This window comes from Sciurus carolinensis, chromosome 11, assembly GCF_902686445.1.
Source record: "Sciurus carolinensis chromosome 11, mSciCar1.2, whole genome shotgun sequence".
Taxonomy (NCBI): domain Eukaryota; kingdom Metazoa; phylum Chordata; class Mammalia; order Rodentia; family Sciuridae; genus Sciurus; species Sciurus carolinensis.
Window position 1 is genome coordinate 26,346,211 of NC_062223.1, and position 14,812 is coordinate 26,361,022.

A 14,812-nucleotide genomic window follows, 5' to 3' on the forward strand; every position below is an offset into this window, starting at 1 on the left:
GTAACATTCCAATGATTAAGTCCTCCAGGAACATCATGAGGTAGGCACTCTTACCAGAACCATTTTACAGTTGCACAAACAAGGGCTCATGGAGGTTGAAAACCCTGTGAAAGGTTATGACCTGGAGAGTGTCCAGATCCAATCCAAGAAGTCCTGCCTGTGCACAGGTATGGCAGGTTTGGTTACCTGGTAATGACAAGGCCTTCAGACCTATTTGCATATAATGAGAAAGCATCCATTGATTCTGTCATTTTTAGTGGTGTTTTAGTTCTATATTTATCATATGTAGATGCTTTTTGAACACATTTGACAATAGGAAGCATTGATGGGAAACATTGAGTAAGGGGAGAGAAACAAGTTGATCTGTAGAACAGTCCCTGCTTGTTTCCTTTGGAAATCTTCCATGCTGAGCCCATGCCTTGATTCCATGTTGTGCCCATGTTGTGTCCATGCTGTGCCCATGCTGGGACATGCCTTGATTTGAGGAGAGGAAGAGTGAGTTGAAGAGATCAAGGCCATTGAGGTTGAAGGCTGAAGGGCAGAAGAAGGCAGAGGTAGAGCCTGAAAGTACATGTGTGTGTGTGAGAAAGAGAGGAAGCAAGAGCTGGAGCAAGATAAGGAGGGCTGTGGAGAATTACAGGGTTTTTCCTGAATTATTCAGCACAGTGCATGTGTTTGAGGAAACTACCTGCAGCAGCAAAAGACCTAGCCAGAGAGAAGAGTGCCTGGCACTTGCTGGGCTGAGAACAGTGTCTACTTCACCAGCTTGACTGGAATCCTGACAGCACAGGGGGCAAGTCTTGGGTTGAGTACTTAGATCTTTGCTCAGTAGTGGATGTTATTAGATTTACAGTGGGCATTTCTCTAGCTTGGGAAAATGTAATCAGAAGAATATTTCAAAATGATAAAGAGAGAAACATACAGAAATCACAATATTTCCAAACAACTTAATTGTAATGCACAACAATTCTCAAGAGTATTTATAAATGTAATAATATCTAATACTAAACATGGTAAACTATAAATTCTGAGATCCAATGCAAAAATATAAGGCATGTAAAGAAGTACTAAATCATGCCCTTAGGAGAATAAATAAATCAGTGGAATGCTACTCAAAACTGACACATGTATTAGCAGTAGCATAAATGGTATTGAAAGAAATTATATTCTGTATGTTCAAGAATTGGAAATATAGAAGAGAAAATCTGAATTTGCTAAAGAGGCAAAACTTACACTATTTGCAGCAAAACAAAAAATAGAATGTGGAATTAATAGCACATTAGACATTGCAACAGATTACAAAAGATACCTTAAAACTAATCAGAATAAAATATATCAAAAAATAAAATAGGAACACTCAGCAGGGAGTTGCTGAATACTACAAGTGACTTAATAAATACATAATTTGAGATGTTCAAGGAAAACAGTGACAGAGGATAGAAAAATATTTAAAGAAATAATGCAAGAAATATTTTTAAGTTGATAGGCTTCATAAATACTGACTCATGATGCTTCATGAAGGCAGGCATATGAAGCATAAAGAAAATTATACAAAGCACATCCTAAACAAGTTACTCAGTCCATAACACAGAGAAAATCTTAAAGTAGAGTAAGATAAATGTGCTATCAGTGGCTTTAATTCCAAGATGTTCAAGGAAGTGAGACTCATGAAAAGTGATCTTAGATGAGAATATCAGTTTGTACTACCAGATGAAGATCACCAAAGTGGTAACTGCATGAGAAAATATTTAAGATTTTTCATATTACTTAAATTTCTTTAAAATATGCTTGATTAAGACCCAGGAATAACATCATGATATGGGGGTTTAAACACATATAGTTTGACAATAATGCCATAATGGCTCAAAAGGGAAACAATACGTTTACTATGTGAAGTTTTTATAAAATGCATCAAGTTTTCAAATATCACCTGATGTTAGAATGTGAATAACTGAAATTGCAATTTATAAGCCATCCATGTAAGAGTTAGGTCAATAAGAGACCAAAGAAGATAAAAAATCCAAAATAAAGCATCAGAATGGAAAAAGAACATGAAACCTGTGAAGCACATAGAAAAATAGCAAGATGGTATTTTAAAAATGAACTTTATCAACAATTACATAAAATGTAAATGTTCTAAATACCATGATAAATTACAAAGATTGCAGACCCCATAAAGAATAACAAGACTCATTTATATTCTGCCTATGAGAAATACATCTTAAATATAAAATAATGAATATATTCAAAATTTTGGTGGTTCATAATTTCCTGTGAAATCACTGATTTAATCTGGATTAAAATTTATTTTATTTGATTCTGGCTCAGTTATTTATTGTCTTATTACAAGTGATAAAAATCTACTCACATTTTTGAAACTTTCTTTGATCTCTTTGTATAAGTTCTAAATTTGAGATTTGTACTTCTTTCACTAATGAGATTAGGATAGAGAGTGATTTATTCAATTTCTCATTTTCATCAATTTGTGATCAAATTACCAAGTAGATTGGTATCATTTGTGTCTGGAATGTCCCTCAAGGGCCCACAGAAGTTGGTTCCATGGCTACTGGAAGATGGCTAACATGTGTGGAGGTGAGGTCTAGTGGGAGGTTTTAGGTCTTTGAAGGGGATGGTCTTGAAAAGGGTTGTGGGACTCTGATCCCTTTCTCCCTTTCATTATCATGTCCCATAAATGTGGTGAACAATTTTTCAGCAACTTGCTCCCCAGCATGATGTGTTGCTTCACCAAAAACCCAAAGCAAAGAGGCTAAATGGTGATGGATCAAAACATCTGAAATGGTGAGCCAAATAAACCTATTGTGTTACTAAGTTGATTTAGCTCAATTGTTTGTTACAGAAATGGAAAACAAACACAAACAGATATGATAGCACTAAGGTTTTTCTAATGAAGGAAGTCATTTTTATCTTCATCTTGTTCTTCTACCTATTTAATTTAGACTAAGTATATGCTTTTTTCCTAACATTTTTGGTTTAAAAATTTCTTGATCTCTTCCTTACTTTTTAAATAATGCAAACACTTAAGACTAATTTTTTCTCTGAGTACTGATAGCAATATCTCATTTTTTCAGAGAGTGATTTCCTGTGAAGAATTTTATGTGTTCTAGAATTTTGATTTTAATTTCCTCTTCCACAAAAGAGATTTTAAAGATAGGACTGTTGGTTCTAACAACTGAAACATCACAGTTGGCTTCTATTCACTTTCTCCTTAATTTCTAGATTTATTTCAAAAGGTGAAGTCAGACTTGTTTAATATTCTCATTTAAGAAAATAAAAGTGTATTACATACTTCTGTGTATTGAGACATTGTATGACCAGCCTACACAGATTTTTCTGTATTATCAAAACTTCAAATGTAATAATTCCTTTCATTTTACAGAAAAAATGATGCTTTCATTTTGAAAATAAGTTTCTCAAAGTTATAAACTCATAGTGTTATGGGGCACAACTTAAGAACAGACCCATCACCACTGAGAAGTCCAAATTTGAGAGTCTTTATTAAGCTGGCCTGCTGACTGTCTCACATAATGCCCCAAAAAATGGCTATTGGGAGAACAGCCCCAACCACAGGGTTGTAGGGATTCTTATACCAAAAATCACATTAATCATAAGTGTCTGTTGCTATGATTCAAAATTACAAACTAACATCATGAGATCATTGACAGAGGGGGAAGTGGGTCAAAATGACCCTTACCTAGGTACAAACTAAAGATGTTTGCTAACATCCACACAATTACCGTTCACATGGTACATTGTTTAGGAGCAATAGGAATCAAAAGAGAGCAATTCTGTACTACATAGGAGTTGCCATTGTATATTATTAAACATGTCACACTGAGTAACTGATGATGGGCACAGAGGTGGGATGTTCCCATGGGAGAAGCTTATTTCCTACATAACATGGAGTCTCAGAGCAAAATGGAGTCTGTTTAGTCATTCCCCTTACAGTCTGGCCTATAACATTCTCATGGAGTCAGATCTGTCAGCCCATCACAATAGGAAAGATAGTTAACCATAATCAATTCTCTCAACCTTTTTGCAGTCCTGTTTAAAATCTATAATAGTCTATGTTCAAAATGGTATGATTGTTTCATCTTTTTTCATATTTTGTTCGGACTGAACTCCAAGTCCAAATTTAGGTCCCTGGGTCAGCTAGTTCATCTTCCGGTGTTTGGGTGCTTCCTGAACCTGATTCATTCTCAGGAATTTAATGTTTAAACTTAATGAACTCTATTTTTAAAGCAGTTTCAGAGTCAAAGAAATTTTTTTTTTCAGAGTCAAAGAAATTTGAGCACAAATTCCCTAAACCTCCTATGTTACCTCTGTCTCCAGTGACCCAGCATCCCCCACTGTCTTAGTCCATTTTCTGCTGCTGTAATGTAATAACTGAGGCTGATCAATTCATATAGAACAGAGATTAATATGTCCATAGTCCTCAGACTGTGAAGGCCAAGAGCATGATCCCAGCATCTGGAAATGGTCCAAGTCATCCCATAGTGAAGTTTGAAGGGCAGGAGAGGGCAAGAATGAGACAGCAAGGGAGGGTCAACCTTACCTTTATCAGGACCCCACTCCTGTGATAATCAACCCACTCCCATGATAACAACATCAATCCAGTGGATTAATCTCCTCTTGAGGGTCCCACCTCTCAACAGTGTTGCATGGTTTCTAGCTCATGAAATCTCAGGAATTATTTAAGACGTAAAGACACTATTAACTTCCTACACCATGGTGGCACATTTTACAATTTCTTAATCAATAATGACAGGATGGTATCAGTCAAAGTTCCTTTTTTACATCAGGGTGCACTCATGACTCTTGGTGTCATCCCCTCTGTGGACTTGGAAAAATATATAAGACATGCATCTCTATTATGGTATCACAGAAGAGTTTCACTAGAGAAAATATCCTCTGTGATCCACCCAGTCCTGTCCCTCCCTGTAGGCCCTCTTGTGATGATTTTACTTTCCCTAAGATGTTGCACATTCTGGAATGTCACGTGATTGGGGCCATAAAACATGTAACCATTTCAGACTGGCTCTTTCATGTGTTTAATATCATGAAGTTTCCTGTACATCTTTCATGGCTCAGTAGCTCATTTCTACTTAAGAAATGAATTATATTTCATTGTGTGGATGGACCTCGGTGTATTTATCCATTCATGTGCTGAAATGCATCTTGGTTGATTCTTTGTTTTGTCAGTTATGAACAAAGATTGTAGAAACATTTGAATGCCTCTCTCTGTAAGGGCTACACTTTTGACTCATTTGTATAAATTCCAAGGTGCCCACTTACTTTGTTGTATGGTGAATTTGCTTAGATTCATAAGGAACTGCCAGTTTTCCAAAGTGACTGACATCTCTGTCTATCCTTTGATCTATTTGTCCACTCTTTTCATCAATTCCTCACTGTCTTGATTATATAGGTTATACTCTCTCATACTTAGGCATTGTATATTGTCCATTTTAATTTTTCCCCTCAGTATTGGGTGATTGACACATTTTTTAAATACTTTAACTGCAACTCTTGATATAATCTTGGGAATTTTCATCATTCTTTGGCTTAATTCTTTGAAGTAATTGATATGTGAATTTTAAATCAGCTTTATGTATATAGGATACATCTCAGTTGGTCATGGTGCATGATTGTTTTATACTTTGTCAGATTGAATTTGCTAAAAGTTTGTTGAGAATGTTCATGGAACCAGAAATTGGAAGTCCTCTTTACTCTTATTCAAAAGGAAAAAAAAAAAAAACCTTAATAATTTCAAATCCCTGAGTAAGAACTGTAATGCCCTGAGGGTTTGTTCTAGTCATGTGCTAGACTTCGGTTTGTTCTATCTACTGTGTTTAGTTGTTCCCATTATAATTTTGTGACTGTGTTAGAAGACATAAATCAGATGAAGTCTATCTATGATCTGATTTTGTTTCAATAACTCATATCTCCATTTACTAGCATAAATATGAAGTAAATAGATGTTCTAAGATTGTTTAAAACACTAATGAATAAATAGATAAACATCAGGTTACTATAACTACATAAATCTTTAAAAAATATTTTTCAGTCATATAGAAATAGAGAAAATTGAGTTTTAGTTAAATGGAAAAAACAACAAACATTTGATCTGGCAGTATGGAAATAAGTGATAAATTCATCTTCAGTGGAACAAACTAAATGAACTGATATATTATTTTTGACAATTATCATTTTGACTATTTTCCTATGTTTCTCTATTGTTGTATCTTCTGGATCATAATAATGTGACTGATCTATTGGCATCTATTGGCATAGAGGTATAAACATGTGAGAATTCCCAGTGAAAGTGATTAAGGAAAAATCAGTCTTGGATACATTCCAGTTTTAGGACTTGCCTGTTAATGTGATTTCTTGGTATAAAGGCTTCAATGAACTACATCTTTGTTATGGAATGCTGTCCTTAAGGGCTTGATATATTTGTTTGAACAGATGCTTCAGTAGGCTTAAAGCATTGTCTACAAGAAGAAGGATAATGCTGTCTCCTAATCTCTCGCACAATGTTAGACATTAACAATTGATAGCAAAAACTAGAATATTCGATTATGTGAATTTTTCATTGCATAGGAAATTGTATCCCTTGAATTTGCAATAATTCAAATGTTGGGCAAAACTTCTGTGGACAGATAATGGCTGGTCTCTTTTATTATGAGAGTTATCATGAATACATTTAAAAATTAAAAGAATAAATTCTGCAACCATTTTCTATCCCTAGGATTTGTGCTTCATTGGTAACAATAGAGGTGACAAGGTGATTGCTGAGTCAGCACTGAGATTCCATCCACTAGCTACATAATCTTGGTGCAGACTGAACTTTAATGAGTTTGTGACACACTGTGATGCCTGGAAGTTTTCCTTATTAGGCTGATATGATAGAAGGTAGGTTCTATGTACACACTAGTTGGTTGAATCAATAAATAAAAGATTGAACATAGAACACAACTTCTACCACATTCATCTTTACTTTAGAGGTTGTGGTCCCCATTTATGATCTCGGAAGTTAGTGTCTATTAAAGAACAGATGGAAATAGAGTGATGGGAAATCATTTTGAATGTTTGAGCATTAGGAAAAAATTTGAGCAGATGAGCATGGAGAATTCCAAGAGATGATTTCAGGCAGCAGGAAAGTCCGGGAAGCCATGAATACATGTTGAGGGTGTGTTAAAAATCTACTGTAGGATTTTGAGCAAGGAGTGATATGATCTGAATAAGATTGAAGAGATAAATTGTGTTGCTTCAGGAAATAGGCTGGTTGGAATCTAAGAGGAAAGTAGGTAGAACTGGCAAGTGTCTCATGAAGTATCAGGGATGTAGACTTTGCAGTGAAAAATTTGCAATATATGAGAAAGGGAGTGTCCTAGGATAGGTCAATAGAATTTATTAATTGTTGAATAAGTAACATGAAAGGAATAATGGATGGATGTCCATTATGTGTCAGAATATCAGAACCAGTACTATAAATTTGTGTGGAAGGAAATTCTATTTCATTATATCAAGGAAACCTGAGAAGGAATGGATGTATCATAAAAAATTGAAACTTCACTTTTATAATACATATAGATATCTAGTTTGTGTTGCAAATTAGATACTTGCAGATATCCTTTTATTTTTTCTTTTTTTAAAAAAAATTTTAATGAAAGGTAACTTACATAGAGGAAAATGTACAAATCATTAGTTTACCTGTTAATAATTTTAATAAATCCATTGCTTGTATGTAAGCACCAGGAGGATCAGGAAATTCACATGACCATATCTTCATACATGCTCCAGTCACCCGTCCTGTCCTTCAGCTCAAAAGTAATCACTGTTAAGAGTTAAAGCCCTCTATGGTCTTTTTAAATATAATTAAAGAATGCAGAGTGTATTATTATGTTTGATTATCATACTTGAAGTGTTTTATATGAAATGTCCTTCTTTATCCCTTCCGACTAACTTAGATTTCAAGTTCACTCTATCTGCTATGAGGATGGAGACCCCTGCTTTTTAACTGGGTCCATGTGGATGGTATGTTTTTCCCCATCCTTTCATCTTTAGTTCATGGATGTCTTTTTCTATGAGATGAGTCTCTTGAAGGCAGCATATTCTTGGGTCCTTCTTTTTAATCCAATCTGCCACTCTATGTTTTTTGATTATTGAGTTTAGGCCATTGACATTGAGGGTTATTACTGTGATATGATTTGTATTCCTGGTCATTTTGGCTTAGTTTTGGTTTTAAATTTGACTTGGTTACTCCTTTGATTGACTTTTCCTTTAGGGTATTTCCTCCCTTTGCTGAGTTGTATTGTTGCTTTTCACTTCCTACTCACAAAATATTTTGCTGAGTGTGTTCTGTAGGACAGGCTTTCTATTTGTAAATTCTATTAACTTTTGTTTATTGTGCAAAGATTTTATTTCATCATCAAATCTGAAGGTTAATTTTGCTGGGTATAGGATTCTTGGTTGACATCCATGTTCTTTCAGAGCTTGAAATATATTGTTCCATGCCCTTCTTGCTTTTAGAGTCTGTGCTGAGAAATCTGCTGATATTTGTATTGTTTTCCCCTGATATGTAATCTAACTCTTTTCTCTTGTAGCCATTAAAATCCTGTATTTATTTTGTACATGATACATTTTCATTATATTGTGTATTGGTTTGGATCTGTTGTAGTTTTGTACAACTGGTGTTCTGTAAGCCTCTTGTATTTGATTTTCCATTTTATTTTTCAGGTTTGGGAAATTTTCTGATATTATTTTGTTGAACAGGTTGCTCATGCCTTTGGTTTGTATCTCTGTGCCTTCCTCAATCCCAATAATTCTTAAATTCGGTGTTTTCATGATATCCCATAATTCTTGGAGGTTCTGTTTATGACTTCTTGCAAGTTAGTTCAACTTTATTTCAAGATTAAATATTTTGTATTCATTGTCTGAGATTCTCTCTTCCACCAGATTCTGTTGGTGATGCTTTCTATTGAGTTTTTAATTTGGTTTATTGTTTCTTTCATTTAAAGTATTTCTTTTTTTTTTTTTTTCAGAATCTCTCTTATTGAAGAGTTCTTTTGCTTCCTGCAATTTTCTCTTTTAACTGTTTACTGGAATGGTCATGCATTGCCTGCATCTGGTCTTTTATCTCATCTTTTGCTTCATCACAGAGCATTTTAAGTACTCAGATTCTAAACTCTTTTTCTTTCATTTCTACTGCCATGCTGTCATTAGATTCTATCACAATAGCATCTTGGTTTGTTAGGGACACTTTCTTCCCCTGTTTTTTCATATTGTTTCTATATATTCCCCTCTCTCAGTGAAGATTCGAGATACTGAAGTTCCCCCCTTGCAGGCTTATTATGACACTGCAATTTTCCACTACCTCTCCTTTGAAGGGGAGATCAATACAATCTCACCCAATACAGAGAAAATGCATCACTGAACCAGATAACCCCTATAAAGACTTTAACATTATTATAATGAACAGGATGAGTTAGATTACTATTTACAATATTTCTAATTGTGAGCAAGAGGATGGGGAAGGGTGTAGGATGTAAATGAGTAAATAGAGGTACCTGTCAACGGGCTTCCAGTCTCCTGTAGGTGTCTCAGAAAGGGAGCCGCCCTTCCAAAGATGATGGTCATGCCCTCAGGAATAATTCAAAATGCCTGCACCAGCCTCCAAAGAACCTAGGGAGCCCCAGTGAGGGTGTGATGAGTCAGCACTGAGGCAGGCGCAGTGTTCCTCAGCAGTAGGGGGACAGGCTCGGCTACTGGCCTCCATCCTCAATGTGGGGGTGTCAGCGACTGTGTCCTTCCTAGGTGTGTGGGGGTGGGCTCAGCAATGTCTTCCGAACTCAGTGTAGGAGCAGGTGGGCTCCACAGATACCCTTTTAAATTCAAGGAGAGACAGTGGCGAAGACAGAAATTTTCATTGTTTTCTCAGCATTTGCAGTTAAAAAGGAGGAATGACCAAGGAAAGACCCTAAAAGAAGGGTTCAGCAACTTGGGAGGATATTTGAAAGTGTGATAGCTATTGGTCATACATTGAATACATGAAACAATTACTGTTATTTTGTTCTTTTCCTCCCACATCTTCCTCAAATTTATGTTGAGTTTCAAAGCTCCACTACCACATAATGTGAATTTTTTGTATGTAGGGTCTTTGCAGAAGTCAACAAATTAAAATAATCTCATTAGAGTGGTCCTTTTTCCAATAAGACTGATGTCCTGTTAGAAGGGAGATTTGGATGTAGGGAGAGTGACACATGACACAAAACTGGTATCTGTAAGCCAAGGAGAAAGGCCTGAGACTCTGCTTTTCCTCAAAGTTCTGAAGAAATCAATACAGCACAGATGGTGATTCTGAATCTCTAGTGTACCAAACTCTTGAACAATGGATTTCTGTCCTTAAGCAGTTTAGGATACTTTGTTACAGCCATGGTCACAAATAACATGAATTTTGCTACTGGAAAGTGAGGTTGAGGTGTAGCTACAAAATAATACCTAAAACTGTGGATGTAGCTCTGGGAGTGGGTAATGGATAGATGGTTCGGGGAGAGCTGTGATTCAAGATAGCAAAAGCCTATATTGTCTCAAAGAGACTGTGGGTGCAATTATGAACATCAGAAGGTGATGCTGCTGAGGGCTGTGAAAGAGAAAAGGAGAACTGCTCAGAAGTTCTCTCATGTGCTGGAGGACATGCACATCATCAGAGCAGAATACACCTAGATATATGAAAGGTAAGGTGCTTCTGGTTGAGGTGTCCAGGGGATAAGAGAGATGAGTGGAAATTGTATGAAAAGCTGCCATTGTTATTGATTTATAGTCATAGAACCAGTAATGAATATACTGACTTTTGTTCTAGAGTTTTACATGTTAATTTAGCCATTATTAATATGAAAATGACCTTAAGTGAATCTTTGGTATTACACCTTTTTGACACCACGTGTTTATCATGAAACACATTTTCTCATGAAATGCAAGAAAATGCGTGAAAATTCATTTTCTCATGAAATTCAATTATCATTGCTTGTTAGTTCACATCTCCTTTGATCACATAATTATAGGTTCCTGTAAGAGGTCTACCCATAACCCAATTGATTTATAAATTCCAGCACTGTGAATTGATAGCATGATACAAATAAGACACTTATTATGAGCATGATCATTTTGTTATTTAAATCCTGATTCCATCACTACACTTAGGGTAGGAAATTTTGTCTAATTTCATTATTACTGACACATGCATTAGACAACTGGAGACAAGTTGATGCTTCTTAAACATATTTCAGAAGATGAATGAATTAAGATTGGGATAATAGTCCTAAGGATTTTTCATGAATTTGTAGGTGAACTGCTTTACTATGTGAAATCAGCAACAGTAAAAGATGAGATGGATCAGAGGAACAATGTAACTTAATTTGTCCTCTTGGGCTTCACACAGAATCTGAAGGAGCAGAAAGTTCTTTTTGTCATGTTCTTGCTCTTCTACATCTTGACAATGGTGGGAAATCTTCTCATCCTTGTGACCATAAGCTTCAGTAAAATCCTGGGCTCAACAATATACTTCTTTCTTGTTAACTTATCATTTATGGATGCTACTTATTCTACCATCATTTATCTCAAAATGATTTCTAACTTGTTCTTAAAGGAAAATATATCCTTTGAGTTTTCTATGACTCAGCTATTTACAGGACACTTTTTGGTGGGTCAGAGGTCTTTCCTCTGTTGGTGATGGGCTATGGACCACTCTGTGGCCATGTAAGCCCTTGAATTATTTGTTTATCATGAGGCCATTGGTGTGTTATTTGCTACCGGTAGTTCCTGGGTTGGAGGTTTTTTGCACTCAGTAATTCAATTTGGCACTATATGATCCCCCATTCTGTGGCCCCAATATCATTGACCATTTCATATGTGACATACCCGTTATTGAAACTTGTCTGTATTGACACTTATGTCATTGGCCTCTTGGTGCTGGCTAATGGGGGACTCATCTGCACACCTGTGTTTCTGCTCTTACTCATGTCTTATACTGCCATCTTTCACTCTTTGATGAACCTGAGTCAGGAAGGGAGGCAGAAAGCTCTCTCCACCTGGGGCTCCCACACCACTGTGGTTGTCTTCTTCTTTGTTCCCTGTATTTTCATGTATGCAAGAACAGTAAAGACTTTTCCCATTGACAAGTCATTGAGTGTGTTTTATATGGTCATAACCCACATGCTAAACCCGGTCATCTACACTCTGAGAAAATCAGAGATGACAAATGCTATGAAGAAACTCTGGGGAGCATAAATCACATCAGGTAGGAAATGAGTGTTTCCCTCTACGGGGAGAGTCGTCTTACCATAAAAGTTTCTTCTTAGGAAGCATAACATTTGTGAAACTGATGCTAACTTCCTTTCCCTCCAATGTATTTCTGGTAAATACAATTAAAGAATCAAATATGTGATTGTACTTCTAATAGGTTCCCTATTTTAATGTAAACTCTATAATGTCTTGTCTATCACTACCAGAAAGTTCTCATGCACATGTAGTAGAGTGTTCATCTAAATAGGTACTAAATTAATGAATAAAGTTTTGGAATCATTGCACTGATTTTATTTAATTTTTGCTTTTATTCTTATTTCTTGCTGTGCTGTCCTTCATCTTATTTTTATGTTGAACATATTTATCATGTTTAAAAAGTTTAATGCTATATAAATACCTTCATTTGATTTTCATTTCCTATGTAAATTTTAGTATAAAAATTGTACTTGATAATGTAAAAATGGAATACTTAACAGTAGTAACATTAAAAGTAGAACCCACACAACATGGTAAATTGTAGAAATCTACCTCTCCCTCATCAGAATCCCCAGAATCTCTCATTGCTGATCTGAGATGCAGGTAGCAAACTGTTTTTCTCTTTCTTCAAATAAGGCGTCTTATCACTTGTGACCACCTGGGTGAAACTGGTAGGCATTATGTAAAGAGATAAATGCTGGTCACAGAAAGACAAGTACTGCATGATATCATTTATTTATAGAATACAAAATAGCCACAGTCCTGAGGCAGAGAGCACAGGCTGGAAAGTGAGGGGACAGGGTTGTTTTTTTCAAAAAGTGCAATGTTCATTACACTGGAAAATGTCTCCTGTTATCTATGTTATTTCTTCTCTGTTATTAACTATTGCTATCATGCATGATAACTATAGCATGGTAGCTATATGTAATACTCTATTATATGCTTGACATTTGATAAGATGGTAGATAAGTGTTCTCATCACAAACATATATCACATAACTATAATGCACTAATGAAGACATTAAAAAATATTAAAGGAAGTAATTCAGATGATGGAAAATGATACCTTGTGGAAATACAAGTTTGTGAACAGAAAAGAGGTTACCAGAAATAACAAGTACATGAACAAACATATGAGTTTCCTCTTTAAATATCTTTAACATATATTTATTAAAATAATAGTAATAAAATCATATTGTGAACTTTTAACACTATCCATACAACTAGAATAAATAATTATTTTTAATAAGCAAACAAATAAAATAAAAAGGATCAGAGACATAAATAATCCAAAGGAAGTATAAAAATGGAAAAGAATAAACAACATAAAGAACTCTTAAGAAATAATATGTTTAAAATTAACTATACCAATTGTTGCATCAATGTAAATGGTCTAAATATTTCCTTAAAATGCAGAGATCACAGACACTGAAAGAAAACTATGACTGACTTATATACAAAATTTAAAATTTAAAATTTAAAAATTTAAAATTTTGGTAGTTTACAGTTTCCTAGAGAATCATTCATTGAATCCAGATGATAATTTATTTTACTTAATCTAGATTCCAGTGCTTTTTAGAGTTGTAAAACTTCCAAGTGTGTTTTAAAACTTTCTTTGTATTCTTTGTATCATTTATGCTTTTGAAATCTGTATCTCATTCATTAATTTTTGTGATTAGAATACATATTGATTACTCATTACTCATATTTTCTTATTTTATATCCAACCAGCTAGACCTTAGATATTTGAATATAGAGTGTTCCCCACATGCTCATTTATTAAAAACTCAGTCCTCAGCAGAGTGCTAATGGAAGGTGGTTGAAACTTTTAGAGGTGTATCTGAGTGGGAGTTTTCATGTCATGGGGAGGCAGGTTCTAGAAGAGGACTTGTGGAAGCTGATCTCTTACTTTCTCTCCTTTTATTTTCTTGAGATGAAAACAGTTTGCTCCAACACATGGTCTCCACCATAATATGCTGCCTCACCACAGGTTCAAAGCAAAGAGACCACTTAGTCATGGCCTGAAACCTCAAAACTGTGAGCCATAATAAAATTTTTCTCTTATTAAATTGGTGTAACTCAGGTATTTGTTACAGTAATGGAAAACAGACTAACACACATATAATAGCTCTAATTATTTTTTCTAACAGAGAAACTGCTTTTATTTTCATTATGTTCTTCTAACCAACTTTTGCTTTGGATAACTTTGTTGTTTTCTAACATATTTTTAGTTGAAATAAAATTTAATCTTTTATTTATTTATTTTTTATTTTTTACAGACTGCATTTTGATTCATTTTACACTAATGAGATGCATCATTTCATTTCTATTGTGCAGGATGTAGATTCATACCATTTATGTATCCATACATGTACATAGGGTAATGATGTCTGTCTCATTCCAGATTTTTCATACCCCCACTCCCTTTCATTTCCTCCTATGTAATATAAAGTTACCACATAAATACAAACTCTACAGATGTTAAGTTTTCCTCAGAGCACTGAGTTCATAACCC